Raw genomic sequence first — 17,272 nt, 5'->3', positions numbered from 1 at the left:
CGAACCCGCGTTTTTCGGGTCAGCAGCCGAGCGCCGTAACACCTGAGCCACCGCGGCGGGGCACTTTGCTGGAAGTGAGGTATAATGCAGAAGAAATATTATTTATGTATTTATTTCTATTTCACAATACTACAGACCAATATTTCGGCCCTAGCAGGAGTGGCATACATAAAAAATGGCGTACAAGCAAAAAAATGAGCCTAACACGAGTCACCCGTGAAACTAACAAACAGATTGAGTGCGATGACAAAAAAACAGTAGACCAACAGCTGAACAGCAGAACTTCAAACTAACCAGTACATGAGAAAAAAAACCAGCGAAGACTCAAAACAAACGAATGCATCAAGTTGTCAGCAAAATAGACATTGTTGCAGCGCCTGGTCAAATTGTGCGGATGCAACTATGTCTTCTAAAACGCAATTCCAATAAGAAATTGTGTGTAAAATATTTTCTTCGTGCAATGGTTGGCTCTAGCGAGTGATTTCGGCGATGACGTCTTCGTGTTGCGTTCAGAACTTCCGGATACGGTGGAGGGCTGAGGTACAGTTGGTTTTTTAAAAGCTCATGAATGAAGTGTGAAAGACTTATGATCCTTCGGGATTCCTGCAGAAAGGAAGAATGTTGGCAATAATAAAGTTAGGGGGAGAATCCATTTTTTAATTACCACAGGTAAACCTTCGTACATTTTACTGTATCGGCGCAAGTCCATAAGTATCCTTCTAGTGAGAGGGTCCCGGACGATCGAAGCATACTAAAGTTTATACCTGCTATACACACTGTTAGCCAGAAGTTTGACTGAATGGAGCATTTTTAGTTTATATTGGCGAAAACATTATCTTGTTGACGTCATGATGGAGTGGCAATGAGTGGCATTTTCTTCTTGCCAGCTTATCACAATTTGCTCTTACTGAAGCGCATTTTTGGTTGTTAATATTCAGGTCATAGAGGTTTAGTTTAAAGTAATATTATAAAAGGAAGAAAACGTTCGGTGCCAGCAGCGGAAATCATCCAATATTCATCGTGAACGTGATTCAGGACCAGCGGAACCTTAAGGTTTGGTTTATTAGGGTTTAACGTCCCGAAGCAGCTCAGGCTATGAGGGCCGCCGTAGTGAAGGGCTCCGGAAATTTCGACCACCTGGAGTTCTTTAACGTGCACTGACATCGCACAGCACACGGGCCTCTAGAATTTCGGCTCCATCGATATTCAGCCGCTGCGGCCGAGATCGAACCCGCGTCTTACGCGTCAGCAGCCGTAACCACTGAGCCACCGCGGCGGGGCGGAACCTTATGGTGCAAGGTAGAGATGTAGAAGAGAGTAAAAAAAGGAGGTAATGACAAAAGACTGGAGAGCGGTAGAAGAGGAACCTCATTATGTGGCAGGTACGCGATCAGTCATCCGCACAAAAGCAAAACGAGAAAAACTGTATCTGTTAAGTGGCGCCTGCAATTGGAAAGTAAATAAACAGCGCGATTCGAACAAGGCATAACGATTGGGAAGTTTATTATGCACAAGTGTTGAAGTAAACAAATCGCCGCACTCAGTCGAACAACTGGCCCTTTGTCGTGCAGTTAGGAGCATTGTTCTTTGTCGTAAAGAGTGTACTTCTCAGGGCCGCAGCTCATATCAAATTGATTCACACAATCTTCAGGCGCAGAATCCTTCAAGTCTGTTTTCACCCAGAGGATGCAATCTGCAGGAAAATCAAGAAAATGACATTTGTATAAGTAACCCCGGCCACCGTAGTGCCGGGGTGACCAGAAGAAAGAAAAAAGTAAACTTTCCCAGAAAGCAATCCCTGTTGCGGAATATAGGATTTTTATTCCCATTGCAGAATTTTTGCAGAATTTGGGCTCGAAAAAAATTGGGCTCCTATATATTTGCGACATATTCATTTACGTCTGCATGAAAGAATCAATGATTGTTGAGAGAATGAAGTTGTGAATGCGTTTTTGGAATTGCCGATGGGAGTTATTGGCGCATTTACGGTATACTAGGCTCAAGACGCACCACCTAGCTCTGCTTCTGCTAAGAAAACTCACTCAAAAACGAAAGACACGCGAAACATTGCCTTTCACTTCGTTAATGAAGTCAGACAGAAATTTTCTGAATAGTGTTCAAAGGCCCGGGAGGGAAGAGATGGCGTATTTCCATCGCACGAAATAGCATCGCTAGTAGAATACAAGTGTGCAAAGAGTCAGAGTGCACAGCATAGATGAAGGCAATTATTATTACTCTGGATGTTTGGCCCGCGAACGACTGGCTATTGGGGATTCCCGATGTACTGCTGTGTATTATTTGTGCTTAAGAAAAGATAATCCGAATGCAAAGCGTCGAGTCCTTAACAGTAACCGAGAAAAAACGTAGGATAATACCACTCCTTTTGGGGATAGTTAGTTCCTCATTTTCGTTTTTGCTTGCTGTTTCATTGTGATGAAATCGAGAGGACAACAGAATACGAAACACTCTAGAGGCGTGAGAATATCCAGGTGCTTATTACTGTGTTTGATGCAACTTTATAAACATTCACTTCAATTATCTGAAAAGAAGCAAACAAAGGAGCGAGGAGAATATACGCAACAAAGAAAAAAAGAACAAAAGTTATCACAAGCGTCGGAAGCTCGTGGTAATGTGCAAGTCAAAAGAATTTCATATCGCCGTTATCCATGACTAAATAAGATTTAGGAAGGTTCCGTTGTAGGCCAGGTGGTGACCAATTTTCGAATGCAGTTTCGGCGCGCCAAACAGGGGCGAGACAATTTAAAGAACGAATTGCAGACTGCCACTTACAATTACTCTGATTTAAACTCGCGGCGACAGAAATACGCTTTCCTGCGCGCATAACAGACCACAAAATTCACAACGATGAAAAAGCAAAGGCAAAAAAATGATACTAAAACGAGGCACGTGTGACCAAGCGACAGGATTTAAATTCTACCTGAGGTAAAATTGATCATTAGAAAAGGAACTCCAGCTCTTTGTTCATTGGCGCCACAGATGGTTCACTCAGATACGTGTTAGGCCCTGAACAAAGAATAGCAGAAGCTTCAAAAATTTTCCTTTCAAGCTGGTATTTTCTTGTTTGTTAAATAACTAGAACGCAAAAAAACTGGGGGACCGCGGCATCCTTTGCAAAGCGCAGTCAGCCACAAGAGAGTTTACGTGCTCTTTTAAGGAGTCAGTTATGTAATTGCCAGTTTTTTCATCGCAAATGTGAGCAGAAGTGAGCGAAATTTTTCAGATCACGCCGGCGAGAGCTGCCTACTGTAAATAGCAAAATACCTTCGTTCCGTGTGTAGTGCGCACCATCTACAAGATCCCGTTCACTTGGGGTCAGTTGTGCGTTGATCAAACTGGCAGGTGTATCAATGAACGCATGAGACATCATGTAAAGTCTCTTGAGGCCACAGCGGGAAGTGCCAACCAGGGCAATGCAAGGGCTACCGCGGTTCCAGTTTATTTGGAATACAGTTTTTTTTAGGCAGAACAAAAGGCAGATTTAAGGCAAGACTTTTCAACCTTCTATGATTCTTCGTTCAGGGCCTAGCGCTCTGCTTGTGCGAACCATTCGTGGCGTTTCTTAACAGAGAGTGGCAGTTCCTTTGTAGTGATTATATTTACCTACGGTCAAAATTTGCTTGATTTGCCTACATTTCTGCGGCATTCTTTAAACGTGTTTTGTCTTCATTGCACGCTGTTATGTTGTTTCCGGTTCACGCGAAAAACAATGACCAGTAGACACGCTTTTCGTTGAGAACAGTTGTAAGTCGCTCTCTGGGATGTGTCTTCTTCCGTTGTCTCGGTCCTGTTTGACGCGCCGAATCACTTTTGAGTACATAACAGAAGGTTTTGTGAGCAGAATTTTATACGTGATCAGTGCAGGCCGTACGCCTCTAGAATCTTTATATTATTGTCCTCCCATAAGAAATTATATTCTTGCTTTGAAACCCAACTAAGGAACAACACTTGTGGTAATGTAAAGGTAGATATTCAGGATGCCTGACTTGTTGAAATTGGTGCAATGTTATTTAAACCTTGAGTTTATGCACTTCTCTTTCTCTTCTATGCGAACTTTCACACAACGACAGTGTCTTTATACCGTTTGTTTTTACAGCTCTCAAAGTCTTCTCCAGGGTTGCCAGATGGTCCCGGCCTCTGGTAGCCAAATTGGCCTGCGTAGTAGCCCAAACGTAGCCAAAAGCGAAAATTTTGCGTAGCCAAAAAGTAGCCAAAAATATTTGTTTTTGGGACGACATATCTTAAGCATATTAAATTAATTTTCGGCAAGAATATTTACATATTAGATTTCTTTTCCGTCTGAGGTGGTGCCCACGGTGTGTTCTTTCCGTTGTTTTATTTCGCATCCCTCATGCGCGCTAACCACTACGACTAACCAGGTGCGCTAACCAGGTCCTCAAGATGAGGCCGCAGTTCCACTTTTCATGTGCGGCAGTAGGCCATATCACCTGAGGCGGGTTACGACAGCCATTGAATAGGTTGGGGCAACCGAAAAGGAAATAAAAATAATAGGCCCCTGCCTGCACCGCTTACACACAACAGGCTTAACCCAATTGAAAAATAAAAGAGGAGGCCCGTAGGCAAGTTGTAATTTGACCACCCGTGGGTGGAAAAATAAAATATTGGGGAAAATGTTACATTAGTGACCCACAGCCGAGAGAGCGGGCCCGGGGAGGCTCCCCTGACCACCCCTGGGAAGTAGCGGAAAGGGAAATGGGACGTGGGAAAGGAATGGGGACAGCGAGTTTTTTGCTCTGATCCTTCAATTATCTCGACTCCATTACTGGCCCGCCTGGCCAGGGCAGGGAGAGCATCGAGATTGCCCAATGGTGCGGCCCCACTCACGGGATGCCCGACCACCCACCATACGCAACGGGTTCCGACCGTCGGAGACAGGAAAACCCAACGTTTTTAGGTTTGGTTTGGTTTCTGGGGTTTAACGTCCCAAAGCGACTAAGGCTATGAGAGACGCCGTAGTGAAGGGCTCCGGAAATTTCGACCACCTGAGGTTCTTTAACGTGCACTGACATCGCACAGTACACGGGCCTCTAGAATTTCTCCTCCAAAGAAATTCTAGCCGCCGCGGCCGGGATCGAACCCGCGTCTTTTGGGTCAGCAGCCGAGCACCATAGCCGCTGAGCCACCGCGGCGGCATCAACGTTTTTAGATCCCTTTCAGTTTGAAAGCTGCGGTGCGCGGATTGTCGCCTTTCCGTTTCCTTCCGTGCGGTGGCGCTCGCCACGCTGTTTGCCCGACCAGCGTGGCCCTTCGCGTGTACGCCATGGTCGCCGCCGCCTGATTTGGAGCAGCCAGCAGATATCAGCATGGAAGGTATCAGCTGTCCTGTGCCAGTTGTTGGCAGTGACGCTTATCTTACAGTATACAAAAGCTTCAAGCAAGGGTGCTTAAAGCATCCCACCAAAAAGATGCTAGAGTTTACCAACATTGTAAACAAAGCAATCCCGATTTCTTTGAAGGAAGGTCCCGTTTTTGAAAGGGACGTTTTTTGGGAGCTGCTAGACGAGCTTGCATTGCAAAACCTTGTTCGGCTTGGATGTGCAGAGCATATGGCCACTTTTACATGCCAAGTACTGCATTTTGTCATAGTGACACGCGTCCACTTCTAGGCGAGAGACGTGAACCGTCGGCTAGAGAACAGAGAAATATTGTCATTGCAAATAAAAAAGCTCGCCTTCAAGTAGCCATTCCCTCCGTGCTTCCGACTTAGTGTGTCTGCATTTAATGCTTGTCTGTGTTCAATGAAATTAACATTCTAATAATGAAAGTGCAGTACGCTGCTCCTGTCTGTGCTATCATTGCAAATAAAAAGCTCTTCTATAGTTATTCCCTCCCTGCATCCAGCTAAGTGTGTCTAAATTTATACTTGTGTTCTCTGAAATTGGAATTCTAAAGAACGTGCAAAATGCTGCTCGCATGTGCGGTGCTTCGTTGATAATATAGCGCGGAATTTCGTGACTGATCTAGAAGCGGAACATCGCTAGTTTTATCCTTTCAGTAATGTTTCGTGCATTCTCCCGAAGAAATATTGATAGCTCTACTCCAACATACGCATATCATCAGCGCTAAACGTCGCAAACGTGATGCGATAAAGCGCAATGCAAACGATTGGTTTTTTGCGAACTGGCATCAGCCTGCTCTTTATCTCACCCTTACTAGTCAGGCGAAACAGTTCTTCAACCATGAGACCGAAGTTTCAACGTGGCAGCTCCAAAAGTACAGCAAATTTGAGTTCGACGTGTTCGCTCCCAATGTTATCGCGGATGAGAACAGGCTGTCACAGCAACTGCCAAGCGCGAGCGCTCCGGCGCCTCCGGGCCGACAGCGACAGCAGCGCCGCGTGGTGAGTGGAAGCGGACGGGGGCCGCTTTCTCGGGCGCGGCGCGGGGGAGCTTGCAAACTGAAAGGGATCTAAAAAGGTTGGGAAAACCTTTCCAGGTCCCAGGAGTCCCAGGAGTCCCAGGTCAGTAGCTACCTGGGACTCCTCATCGCTCACTAGAGGGCTTTTCCCACCTGCCGGCTACTAGCCGTCGAAGGTTTTTCGCGGTTTTTCGGACACCGGAAGTATGTGTGATAGTCCCGGCCAGTGGAGGCCCAGAACGTCAACGGCCTCGCGGCCTCAGAACTGGTCGCTCCGGGGGGACCCATCTGTGCTTCCTCCAACCATCCATGCACTTATTTCCTCTCCTAGCTTACTCTTCTCCTACTGAGGAGAGAGTGTTCGAGGCTGGGCGACCGGGCCACTAACCAAGAACGTGGCTTAGGATGAGATGACCCGGGCCTACTCCACCGGTACTCCACACATCTTCGGTTTTCGCCAGACTCTTACGAGGCAGTACTAAGCCCTCATCCCCCGGCATCCCGCAGGCGGTTAAGCCTGCGGCCGGCCGTAAGGCCGCTTCCCCGAGGCGGCGGTCCTCAGAGCCTGGCCACTATGAACCCCCGCGCGGACCTGATTTCTCCGTAACCAGAAACCGACGCGTCGGTAGCCAGACTTGCACGCCCCCGCGCGCAGAGGAAGGAAGGTAGCATGTATTTGAAAACCTTTTGGCGTTTTGACATGCCTTCCGGGCCGGATTTCGTGGGTCCAACCTGAATATAAACCCAGGCCTGCCTCCGCTCAGGCATCGGACCTCACGTGCACGACTGGCCCTCACAGTCGTCTGGAAGTCGCTGCCACTCCCATTGGGGGTTTGCATCCCCAGAGGATGGGTCCCGGCCATCCCATCCCCACTGCTGGCATTGCACCGAAACAAAGCCTAGTAGCCGAAACTACACCGGCCCGTATTCGGTGGCGGGGGGGTGCCACGAGCAGGCTGCACAGTCAGATTTCCCCCCCGGTTACGACAGCCAGTCTGCACGCGGAAAAGAACGGCGGCGCTATATAACGCAATCGCAGCTCTGGTTTATAAATATTTCACCTTTAAAATGATCGCGCGCACATTACACACATCGACAGTGAAAGTACCTTGCTCTATACTTAGGCAGCCTCACATTTCAATTTTATGCATTAAGAGAAAGGTTCTCGCTGAGAGCGTCACCTCAAAGCACCTAGCATGCGCCTTCTTGAAGCTACATTCCACGATATGCATGAGCTCAGAATAAATTAAGGATATGTGCCATTAGATGATAATCTATGTCGATTTCATCTTCAGTCTAATAGTACGTTCACAATAATGAGAAAAACATTTTAACCTTGAATTCCGGCTCCTTTTTCCATTTCTTTTTGTAGTTCCGGATGTACATATAGCCAACTTGCCCATTCTGATTAAAGTTCTCGTAGCGACGGATCTAATGCCATGTCATGCCACTAACTTCCGCCGTCCTCGTTCTTACAGTGGGTTCCGCGCCGCGCCAAAGGATGACGCCATGGCACCGCATGAGTGCACGTGGATTACGCAACGGACACGGCGCTCTCGCGTAGTTCGCGATGAATATCGAGGGCTGCACGTGTGCCGCTTGAGGCTGCAGAAAAAGCGTAGGCTCTTGCGAGTTGCGCGCTTGGTGTGTCCACCACGAGATTCGGAAGAAACAGAAGAGTACCTTATTAATGCGTAAGCATAACTTTCCTCATGCGTATCTTGAGCAGAATGTGTTCGCAGAACCAGAATAAACAATACAAGAAAAGAACATGCCTGGCGGTGGGTTTCCAACCAGCCACCTACCGCAGCCGAAGCGGACCCCAAACCACTAGGCCACGTCTACGGTTAACGATTAATACGTGAGGATCACGAAGCCGCGCAACAGAAGCGAAACAGTAGCATTTAATGCTTACGCATTCGTACCACGTAGGGACTTAAGTTCTCTTTGTGTTTTACCTCTATTCTGGTATCATGGTCACCCGTGGTACACCGTCAATGGGAGAACGCTCACGTGTGCAGACGGCAACAGTCTATGTTCGGTGGCGCGCGGGCGTGGGTGGCGTTAGTTCGCGAATTAAGTGTAATCTATAGGCCGTGAAGTGTTTCCTGGGGGCAACTTTCACGTAGTGTCCACTGTTTATAAAACAAATCGAAAGGCCATGATCCTTGGCCGCCTGACACACACAAGTTTTCTCGAACACAGCGTTTACAAATTGTCATTTTGTAGCAGACGCGCTTAATTTCTTTAGCCTGCATTTTGATTCCAACATGCCTTTTATATCTGTCCCTGCGTTATTGTAACAGAGCACATTATAACCACTTTAACTTTTTTTTTTCACGCATAAAAAAGATGTAGCCAAAAAGTAGCCACATAGCCAAAACGAAATTTCTGACGCCAACTCGGACAAAAAGTAGCCCAATTTGGCTATTAATAGCCCAATCTGGCAACCCTGGTCTTCTCATGAAGAATCCCGTAAGAATCACATTTCACTGAAATATTTTTGTCAGTAAATTATTTGCGCATGAGTATAAATTTTTATTGGCACTGCAAAAACTGTCAGCTTGTCGTGCGTTCTGGCGATTCTTTGCAACCCAAGCACCGGATCAATAATATATGGAGTAACCAAAGGGCGTTCTTTATTTACCCACCGACGACTTTAGTATTTCATCTTATTCGAGATGAGCCCGCTCTGGCCCTAATATGACCCCACTCTCTTGCTGAGAAGCCGAACTCGTAAACAATGAGGCACAGACGCAATAAATGTCGTACCTTTCGCGGTGGCTCATCAGTTACGGCACTTGGCTACTTAGACCGAGGGCAGGAACAACTTGGGGCAGCCGCGTTCCAACAATAATGAAATCAAAATGTTCAAGATGCGCGCTCATTGTGCGGTGTGAACGCCAGCTAAAGATCTCCAGGTGGTCAAAATTACACGGGCGCCTCTTTCCCTCTTCCTACTCTCCTTCACCGCTTCCCTCACAGTGTCTTTGATTTGCCCTTTGAGGTACAGTTACTTCCCTGTAACAACTTTTCTTGTTAACGAATGTTGTTTGTCTTGTTGGATGATATTTCGTGCCTTCGATACGCGTCGTTGCTTCTTCTTCATGTTGGATCCCTCGGGAATTCTCATTAGATTTGACATGTCTTTATTTATAAAGGTCGCTGCTTGGACTCAACAAATGGTTTTTTTTTTATTTTCGTTCTGGTTTGTATGAAAATATTAGCGCATATACATAAGACGTGATGGTCTCGTGTATTAAATATTCAGCTGATGCACTTGAACCGCTAGAAGACCCGAATAAAGTTCACATTGAATGTGGCGGCCGTGCCTGGTGTGTTCACAAAACAAATGTGGTCAGGAGGATAGTAATATATTAGTTTAAGAAACATTGCTGTGCCAAATGGGTGACCCTAAAGGAGTTCACATAGAGCGGTTTGCAGCAACTCATCCGCACATAAAATGCATACTCCTGCTGCCACCGGTCATGCAGCAATGCATTGTGATTTCTCTAGCAAGAGCGCCCAGTTGAGTAACAAGGTTTAGTTAAAATTTGTGAATGACAATTTTATGTGGATAGAGCACGCTTTTAGGCTTTTATTCCACATATATATGCCGTGGAAGTTTCCTATACACACTCTTAAGCTGTCGAAACCAAAGTTGCAGTGAATCAGTTGCTAGGCAGCTCGTCTGCTGAACGAGAGGACCCCAGTTCCACTCAACGACGGCGGGGTCGCGTTCAGACGAAATTGAAATGCGAAAGGCGCTCGTGTGACGTGCTATTTCATTGCCCCGTAACGATCCCCAGGCAGTCGAAATTAATAGTTAACATTCGGCTACAGCACGTCTTTCCCTCTTTTTCTTTTTCCCCTTCCCGCACGGTAAGGTTGAGTTTACTACCGGTGAGTGCGACAGCTGCTGCTCCATTTCCTCTCCTAGAAAGGAATTTTTCGGATGAGCAGTGTAGTAGGACCTGAACAAATTTGCAAATTTCACTCTGAATTCAATGACCATGCTCAGAGCGCACAAAAAGCAAATGTGGTCAGAAAGAGAGTATTATTTTCATTTATGTTAAAAGTCATTGTTTGCGACATGAGCAAACATAATGCTATATGAAGGGTCACTGCAGCTCTTTAACCCATAAAATACATACTCTTGTTGTTACCAGCCGTGCAGAAACGTAATGTCATTACTCTAGTAACAGCATCCAGTCGAGTGAAATAAGTTTTTAATCAATTTCACTAAGAAAACCCGTCCATACAGCGCGTTTCAACCAGGAGGTGACATTTTTGCGGATTATTCAGACGGAAATTTGCAGTTAAGCACTGTGTGTCAGTTTGTATCATAAAATTTTAGCCTTCTTGATTAGAAAGCGCTGCATTCACTCCAAGATAGCCTCAGTTTACACCTGAGAAATAATCTAATTTTTTACGATTTTGAACACGTTCTTACGCCTAGGTGAAATTTTAAACCTGTTTTAAATGCCAGTGGCTTCATGGCGAATAATGGTAATAATTCTCTAGGTGCAGCAAAGACTAAACCAATAAAAAAAATAAAGCAATAATGAGCTACGTATTTTCAATTACTTAACAATATTTTGTGTTTGCGTGCTTCACCGGTTCGAGCGCTTAGTTACTGATGTGACTTACATTCGTTGCCCAAAAGAGGGAATCCCGCAATAAAGCAGCTCTCCCAGTTGAAGTAGTACGCCTGGCACACGGAAGAAATGGTACCCTCTGCAAACGAGAACAAACATGTGGTGCTCAGGCTACCGAAGGCAAGTTCGCCCAGACATCCTGACAAAAATATACTGCGTGCACTGTCCCTGCCATCTCTGCTAGTACCAAGTTTTCTCAGCGTGGAACCTGCGTCCGGGTGGAAAGCTCTCTTTGCGGCCTCGTGATCGTGTGTATAGTGCAAGGTTTGGTTATTTGTAAACATAAATACCCCCGAAAAGCAGAAGGTTTGTCAGCCGTCGCCGTAGCTCAGCGGTAGAGCACCGGACGCGTAATTCGGAGGTCGTGGGTTCGGATCCCACCGGCGGCATGTGGTTGTTTTTTCTTCTGCTTTTCTAATCAATTAGCTTTAAGCGATAACATATTCAGTAGTATCATAAATTCATCAACAACACAAAATATAAAATTAATTTAAAAAAAAATCCCCAGTGCCCCTTGGTTTCAGTGGCTGTTGCTTCTCTCATATTTATAAAGAGCCCTTCATTCCCCTTTCCTTGTCTGCTTAATTGCTTAACGCGGGCCTCGGTTCTGGCAGCCTTGATGCCTTAGGAAGCATAAGAGTGTTCTCACACAGCTTCCACCCACGCCGTTCTGATGACGTTCTACGTCACATCAGCGGTAACTCAGGACGTGCTACGTCCGCCGCTTAAGAGCGTGGGTGGCGCTGGTGAATACTCACAAGGTTTGGTTATTTGTAAACATAAATACCCCCGAAAAGCAGAAGGTTTGACAGCCGTCGCCGTAGCTCAGCCGTAGAGCACCGGACGCGTAATTCGGAGGTCGTGGGTTCGCATCCCACTGGCGGCATGTGGTTGTTTTTTCTTCTGCTTTTCTAATCAATTAGCTTTAAGCGATAACATATTCAGTAGTATCATAAATTGATCAACACCACAAAATATAAAATTAATTTAAAAAAAGAAAAAATCCCCTGTGCCCCTTGGTTTCAGTGGCTGTTGGCTTCTCTCATATTTATCAAGAGCCCTTCATTCCCCTTTCCTTGTCTGCTTACTCGCTTAATGACGAAATTTAGAACGAGGTAATAAACGATTCTATTGGCATTCATTTCAGAGAGAAGGATCGTAATGCACCACACAATGGTTTGTTGGAGTTGTTTAAAAAGCTCGGTCTTGCGCCTTTCTTCCATTTCCAAATTCCTGCGAAGTATATTTCATACTCTTTTTAATAGATTGTAGAAAATGTGGACTAAAGGGTGAAGTTTTCTTGGAACGGGCTTGCGGGCGAATTCCTTGCTCTGCGTCACTTTAAATGAGCGAATTCTTGTTCCACGAAATCTCTATCATGCAGGCCCTTGTCATTCTCAAAAGTGTTTTCTTATCACCGGATGTAGCTGACAAGGCCTTCTTGGCAATAGAAACAAAACGAAAGGTGGTCTTTAAGCGTTTGCCACGCAAAGAAAAAGGAGTGCGGTTCAGTTTTTCGGGAAATATACAGGAAGGCGGCAAGACGACACGTTTGTGGACAAGCGTAGCATCAAAATTCATTATTGTGGGTGCGCATCGGCGCTATAAATACACGTGTTCGATTAACTTAATAAGCAGCATTTTTAATAAGAGCCTCAGATGCTCGTTATCCTCTTTTTCGTTTGCGTTGTAAAAAGGAGCACTTTTTCTTATTTTGCGTGTTTCCAACACAGTAAAAGAATACATCGTCAGAACTTGGAATACTTTAAGGAAGACACATGAAAACTGGGGCCGGACGCCAAGGCCGGTGTTGTGGCGCGCTCGAAGTCAAGTAGCACGCCTTGCGACCAGTGAATATGTTCAGGGGGTTGAGCCCCGGCATTGGTGTAGCGGACCGCTGGCAGAAGTACTCCAGCGATGACTTCAGGACATGCAAGAGCGAGTCGTAATGCAATTCGGGCTGTGTAATCCATCTATTTAGATGTATATGTTAGCTAAGTCATTGTACTTAGATTGGCCCTGGGCTACTGTTCCTACACCACGACACGGTCCAGTTCCAAACTCGCCGACCATCGCCCCACTCCATCGCATGAATTCAATTTTGACGCGTACAGACAGCAATAACATTCATCTGCCTTTGACACCAGCACAAATTTCCACCTTCCGTTTGGGAAGAAGGCTTTATCTAAAATGTGACTAAAGATCTTTTGAGGTCCCCGGAGTGGTGAGTGGTACACACATTTTGGGTACCCTAATGAAACGCGGGTAAGGGGGGTACCAGTTGATTAAAAGGGGTTGAAGGGAAGGGGGCGTGTGACAAAGGGAAGTTTTCACTTTAGTGTGCTGTCCAGGGCTTAGTCTCATGACACATCCAGTTCAACTTGTAATTCACCAAGCCCGATATCTAGACATCACGCTCTTTCTTCTAACTTCAAGTTGCTTGGTTCCTTTCTGCCTTCCTTCAATCCCCTTTCCGTGTAAAATATTGTGACCGCCTCTCCCTTATCAGCTTTTCTCGGAAATAGCACTTGAGAAAGGGAAACGCCCAGGCAGAATGGGAGAGAAGAAATGAATGCGCGCCCATTCTGGTGCCGGCAGCCGTTGCGGTCGGAGCTTCCCGCGCCGTTCTCCAATTGTGAGTCCCTGATTGTACCGTGCGCGCTCCACCATGATTTATGACATTCGTGCTATTCTCTCTGCAGGTATCGCGAAGATCCGGGAGATCGATGAGGACCACAGGGACCTGGGAAACCACCGCCGCCTGCTGCTGCAGAGGCTTGTCGACGAGCTGTGGTGGGCAAAGGAGTATTCGAGCGACGATGAGAGCGACAGCAGCGACGACGAGACCGACAGCAGCGAGGACGACTGCGACAGGAGCCAGGACGACAGCGGCAGGAGCCAAGACGACACCCAATGCAGAGTCCTCGCCGCTGGAGACCTGGATTCTAGCTGTGGAAAAGTTGGCACTCCGACAGACTCCGCCGCTTCGTCCGATGACCAGGAGACGTGGATGGTTGTTCCGGGAGGCAGTGGTCTCAAGCTCACCCTGAGGAGAAGCAAGTCACCGGTGCAAGCGGAGCAGGAGACCTATACTCTCGTCGAAACATCGTTCCTGACAATGCCGGCGGCAGCAAACACCTGCCCTTTTCCGAGCCCGTTCCACATTGCCAATTGTAAATCAGTAATACTTAACTGAACGCAATGCTTCTACGCTAGTCTGTAGCTGATCATGGTATTTTGGGAAAAGCCTACAACGCAATCAACCTCCAGAAATTGAATATAGACATTCCTTTCAATACAAAGACACATCTAACGAATACAGTAGACAGGCAGCAACCATTGAAGCATGATGGCGGGTTGCAGATGAATATATTTCAAACGCATGCGCTAAAAAAATACAAGGAAGACGGCACAAGAGCTTTTTCCAACTGCATTGTTTTTTTGAAGACCACTTTTTCTAAATACGTAGACAGAATGAACACACAACAGTGACCAATACCGGCAACATCTCATCAGGCCTGGAACAAGAATAAAGAGAGAGATGTGAGGTCGAAGCCGCTTTTAAGTACATAGGTAAAAAGATTATTTCTTATACACACACCCAATGGTGGCAGTTTTATTGGTAATTGGAATAACGCATTATCCGAGGTGTGAACTTTTGTTTAGGTCGCTAATATTTTCGATACTCATTCTGTAGATTGCTCAAAAGAACGTGCTGAGATTACTACCCCCGATAATGCATTCGGTAATAAAACCTGCTGTAAGGAACACCTTCAGTGCCAGTGATAAATACAAAGAGGAAATAACGTCAGACATAAATTCACCAGCGAATGAAAGAGACACCAGGAGAAGAAGAAAACATGACAACGCTCTACTAACAACTGAAGTTTAATCGAGAAACGGCCAACCTAGGTCACCAGAAGACGCATGCGTATCAGACCAACTGAACAAAACAAATAAATACACAAGTGGCTGATTGCCCAGGAGTGGATACGCGCTCAAACACTGGCAACCAATAAAATACAGATAATAGGCCTATCATTCTTGAACGCGCACACTTCTCCGTCAGTGACAAAATAAAACCTCGCTTAATGACGAAATTTAGAACGAGGTAATAAACGATACTATTGGCATTCATTTCAGAGAGAAGGATCGTAATACACCACACAATGGTTTGTTGGAGTTGTTTAAAAAGCTCGGTGTTGCGCCTTTCTTCCATTTCCAAATTCCTGCGAAGTATATTTCATACTCTTTTGAATACATTGTAGAAAAAGTGGAATAATGGGTGGAGTTTTCTTGGAACGGGCTTGCGGGAGAATTCCTTGCTCTGCGTCACTTTAAATGTGCGAAATTTTCTTTCACGAAATCTCTATCATGCCGGCCCTTGTCATTCTCGATTGTGTTTTCCTATCACCGGATGTAGCTGACAAGGCGTTCTTGGCAATAGAAAGAAAACGAAAGGTGGTTTTTAGGCGTTTGCCACACAAAGAAACAGGAGTGCCCATGCACAACCGACACATGAATTGAATTGAGCGCGGTTCAGTTTTACGGGAAATATACGGGAAGGTGGCAAGACGACACGTTTGTAGACAAGCGTAGCATCAAAATTCATTATTGTGGGTGCGCATCGGCGCTATAAATACACGTGTTCGATTAACTTAATAAGCAGCATTTTTAATAAGAGCCTCAGATGCTCGTTATCCTCTTTTTCGTTTGCGTTGTAAAAAGGAGCACTTTTTCTTATTTTGCGTGTTTCCAACACAGTAAAAGAATACATCGTCAGAACTTGGAATACTTTAAGGAAGACACATGAAAACTGGGGCCGGACGCCAAGGCCGGTGTTGTGGCGCGCTCGAAGTCAAGTAGCACGCCTTGCGACCAGTGAATATGTTCAGGGGGTTGAGCCCCGGCATTGGTGTAGCGGACCGCTGGCAGAAGTACTCCAGCGATGACTTCAGGACATGCAAGAGCGAGTCGTAATGCAATTCGGGCTGTGTAATCCATCTATTTAGATGTATATGTTAGCTAAGTCATTGTACTTAGATTGGCCCTGGGCTACTGTTCCTACACCACGACACGGTCCAGTTCCAAACTCGCCGACCATCGCCCCACTCCATCGCATGAATTCAATTTTGACGCGTACAGACAGCAATAACATTCATCTGCCTTTGACACCAGCACAAATTTCCACCTTCCGTTTGGGAAGAAGGCTTTATCTAAAATGTGACTAAAGATCTTTTGAGGTCCCCGGAGTGGTGAGTGGTACACACATTTTGGGTACCCTAATGAAACGCGGGTAAGGGGGGTACCAGTTGATTAAAAGGGGTTGAAGGGAAGGGGGCGTGTGACAAAGGGAAGTTTTCACTTTAGTGTGCTGTCCAGGGCTTAGTCTCATGACACATCCAGTTCAACTTGTAATTCACCAAGCCCGATATCTAGACATCACGCTCTTTCTTCTAACTTCAAGTTGCTTGGTTCCTTTCTGCCTTCCTTCAATCCCCTTTCCGTGTAAAATATTGTGACCGCCTCTCCCTTATCAGCTTTTCTCGGAAATAGCACTTGAGAAAGGGAAACGCCCAGGCAGAATGGGAGAGAAGAAATGAATGCGCGCCCATTCTGGTGCCGGCAGCCGTTGCGGTCGGAGCTTCCCGCGCCGTTCTCCAATTGTGAGTCCCTGATTGTACCGTGCGCGCTCCACCATGATTTATGACATTCGTGCTATTCTCTCTGCAGGTATCGCGAAGATCCGGGAGATCGATGAGGACCACAGGGACCTGGGAAACCACCGCCGCCTGCTGCTGCAGAGGCTTGTCGACGAGCTGTGGTGGGCAAAGGAGTATTCGAGCGACGATGAGAGCGACAGCAGCGACGACGAGACCGACAGCAGCGAGGACGACTGCGACAGGAGCCAGGACGACAGCGGCAGGAGCCAAGACGACACCCAATGCAGAGTCCTCGCCGCTGGAGACCTGGATTCTAGCTGTGGAAAAGTTGGCACTCCGACAGACTCCGCCGCTTCGTCCGATGACCAGGAGACGTGGATGGTTGTTCCGGGAGGCAGTGGTCTCAAGCTCACCCTGAGGAGAAGCAAGTCACCGGTGCAAGCGGAGCAGGAGACCTATACTCTCGTCGAAACATCGTTCCTGACAATGCCGGCGGCAGCAAACACCTGCCCTTTTCCGAGCCCGTTCCACATTGCCAATTGTAAATCAGTAATA

General features: G+C 46.5%; 1 long non-coding RNA gene across 1 annotated transcript in view; it reads right to left on the bottom strand.

Moving 5' to 3' along the window:
• Nucleotides 1-1,512: 1,512 nt before the first annotated feature.
• The window catches only part of LOC149362055 (uncharacterized), a 50,829-nt gene continuing 35,069 nt past the window's right edge, over nt 1,513-17,272 (bottom strand). Inside the window, exons 2-3 of the long non-coding RNA XR_016288480.1 lie at nt 11,047-11,133; nt 1,513-1,693 (exon numbers count right to left, since the gene is read on the bottom strand). This is a non-coding gene — a long non-coding RNA (uncharacterized LOC149362055). The remainder of the gene's footprint in view (nt 1,694-11,046; nt 11,134-17,272) is intronic.

This window comes from Amblyomma mixtum, chromosome 2, assembly GCF_055824585.1.
Source record: "Amblyomma mixtum isolate Tamu chromosome 2, ASM5582458v1, whole genome shotgun sequence".
Taxonomy (NCBI): Eukaryota; Metazoa; Arthropoda; class Arachnida; order Ixodida; family Ixodidae; genus Amblyomma; species Amblyomma mixtum.
The sequence above is the reverse complement of the archived record's forward strand: the minus strand, read 5'-3'. Positions and strand labels throughout refer to the sequence as shown.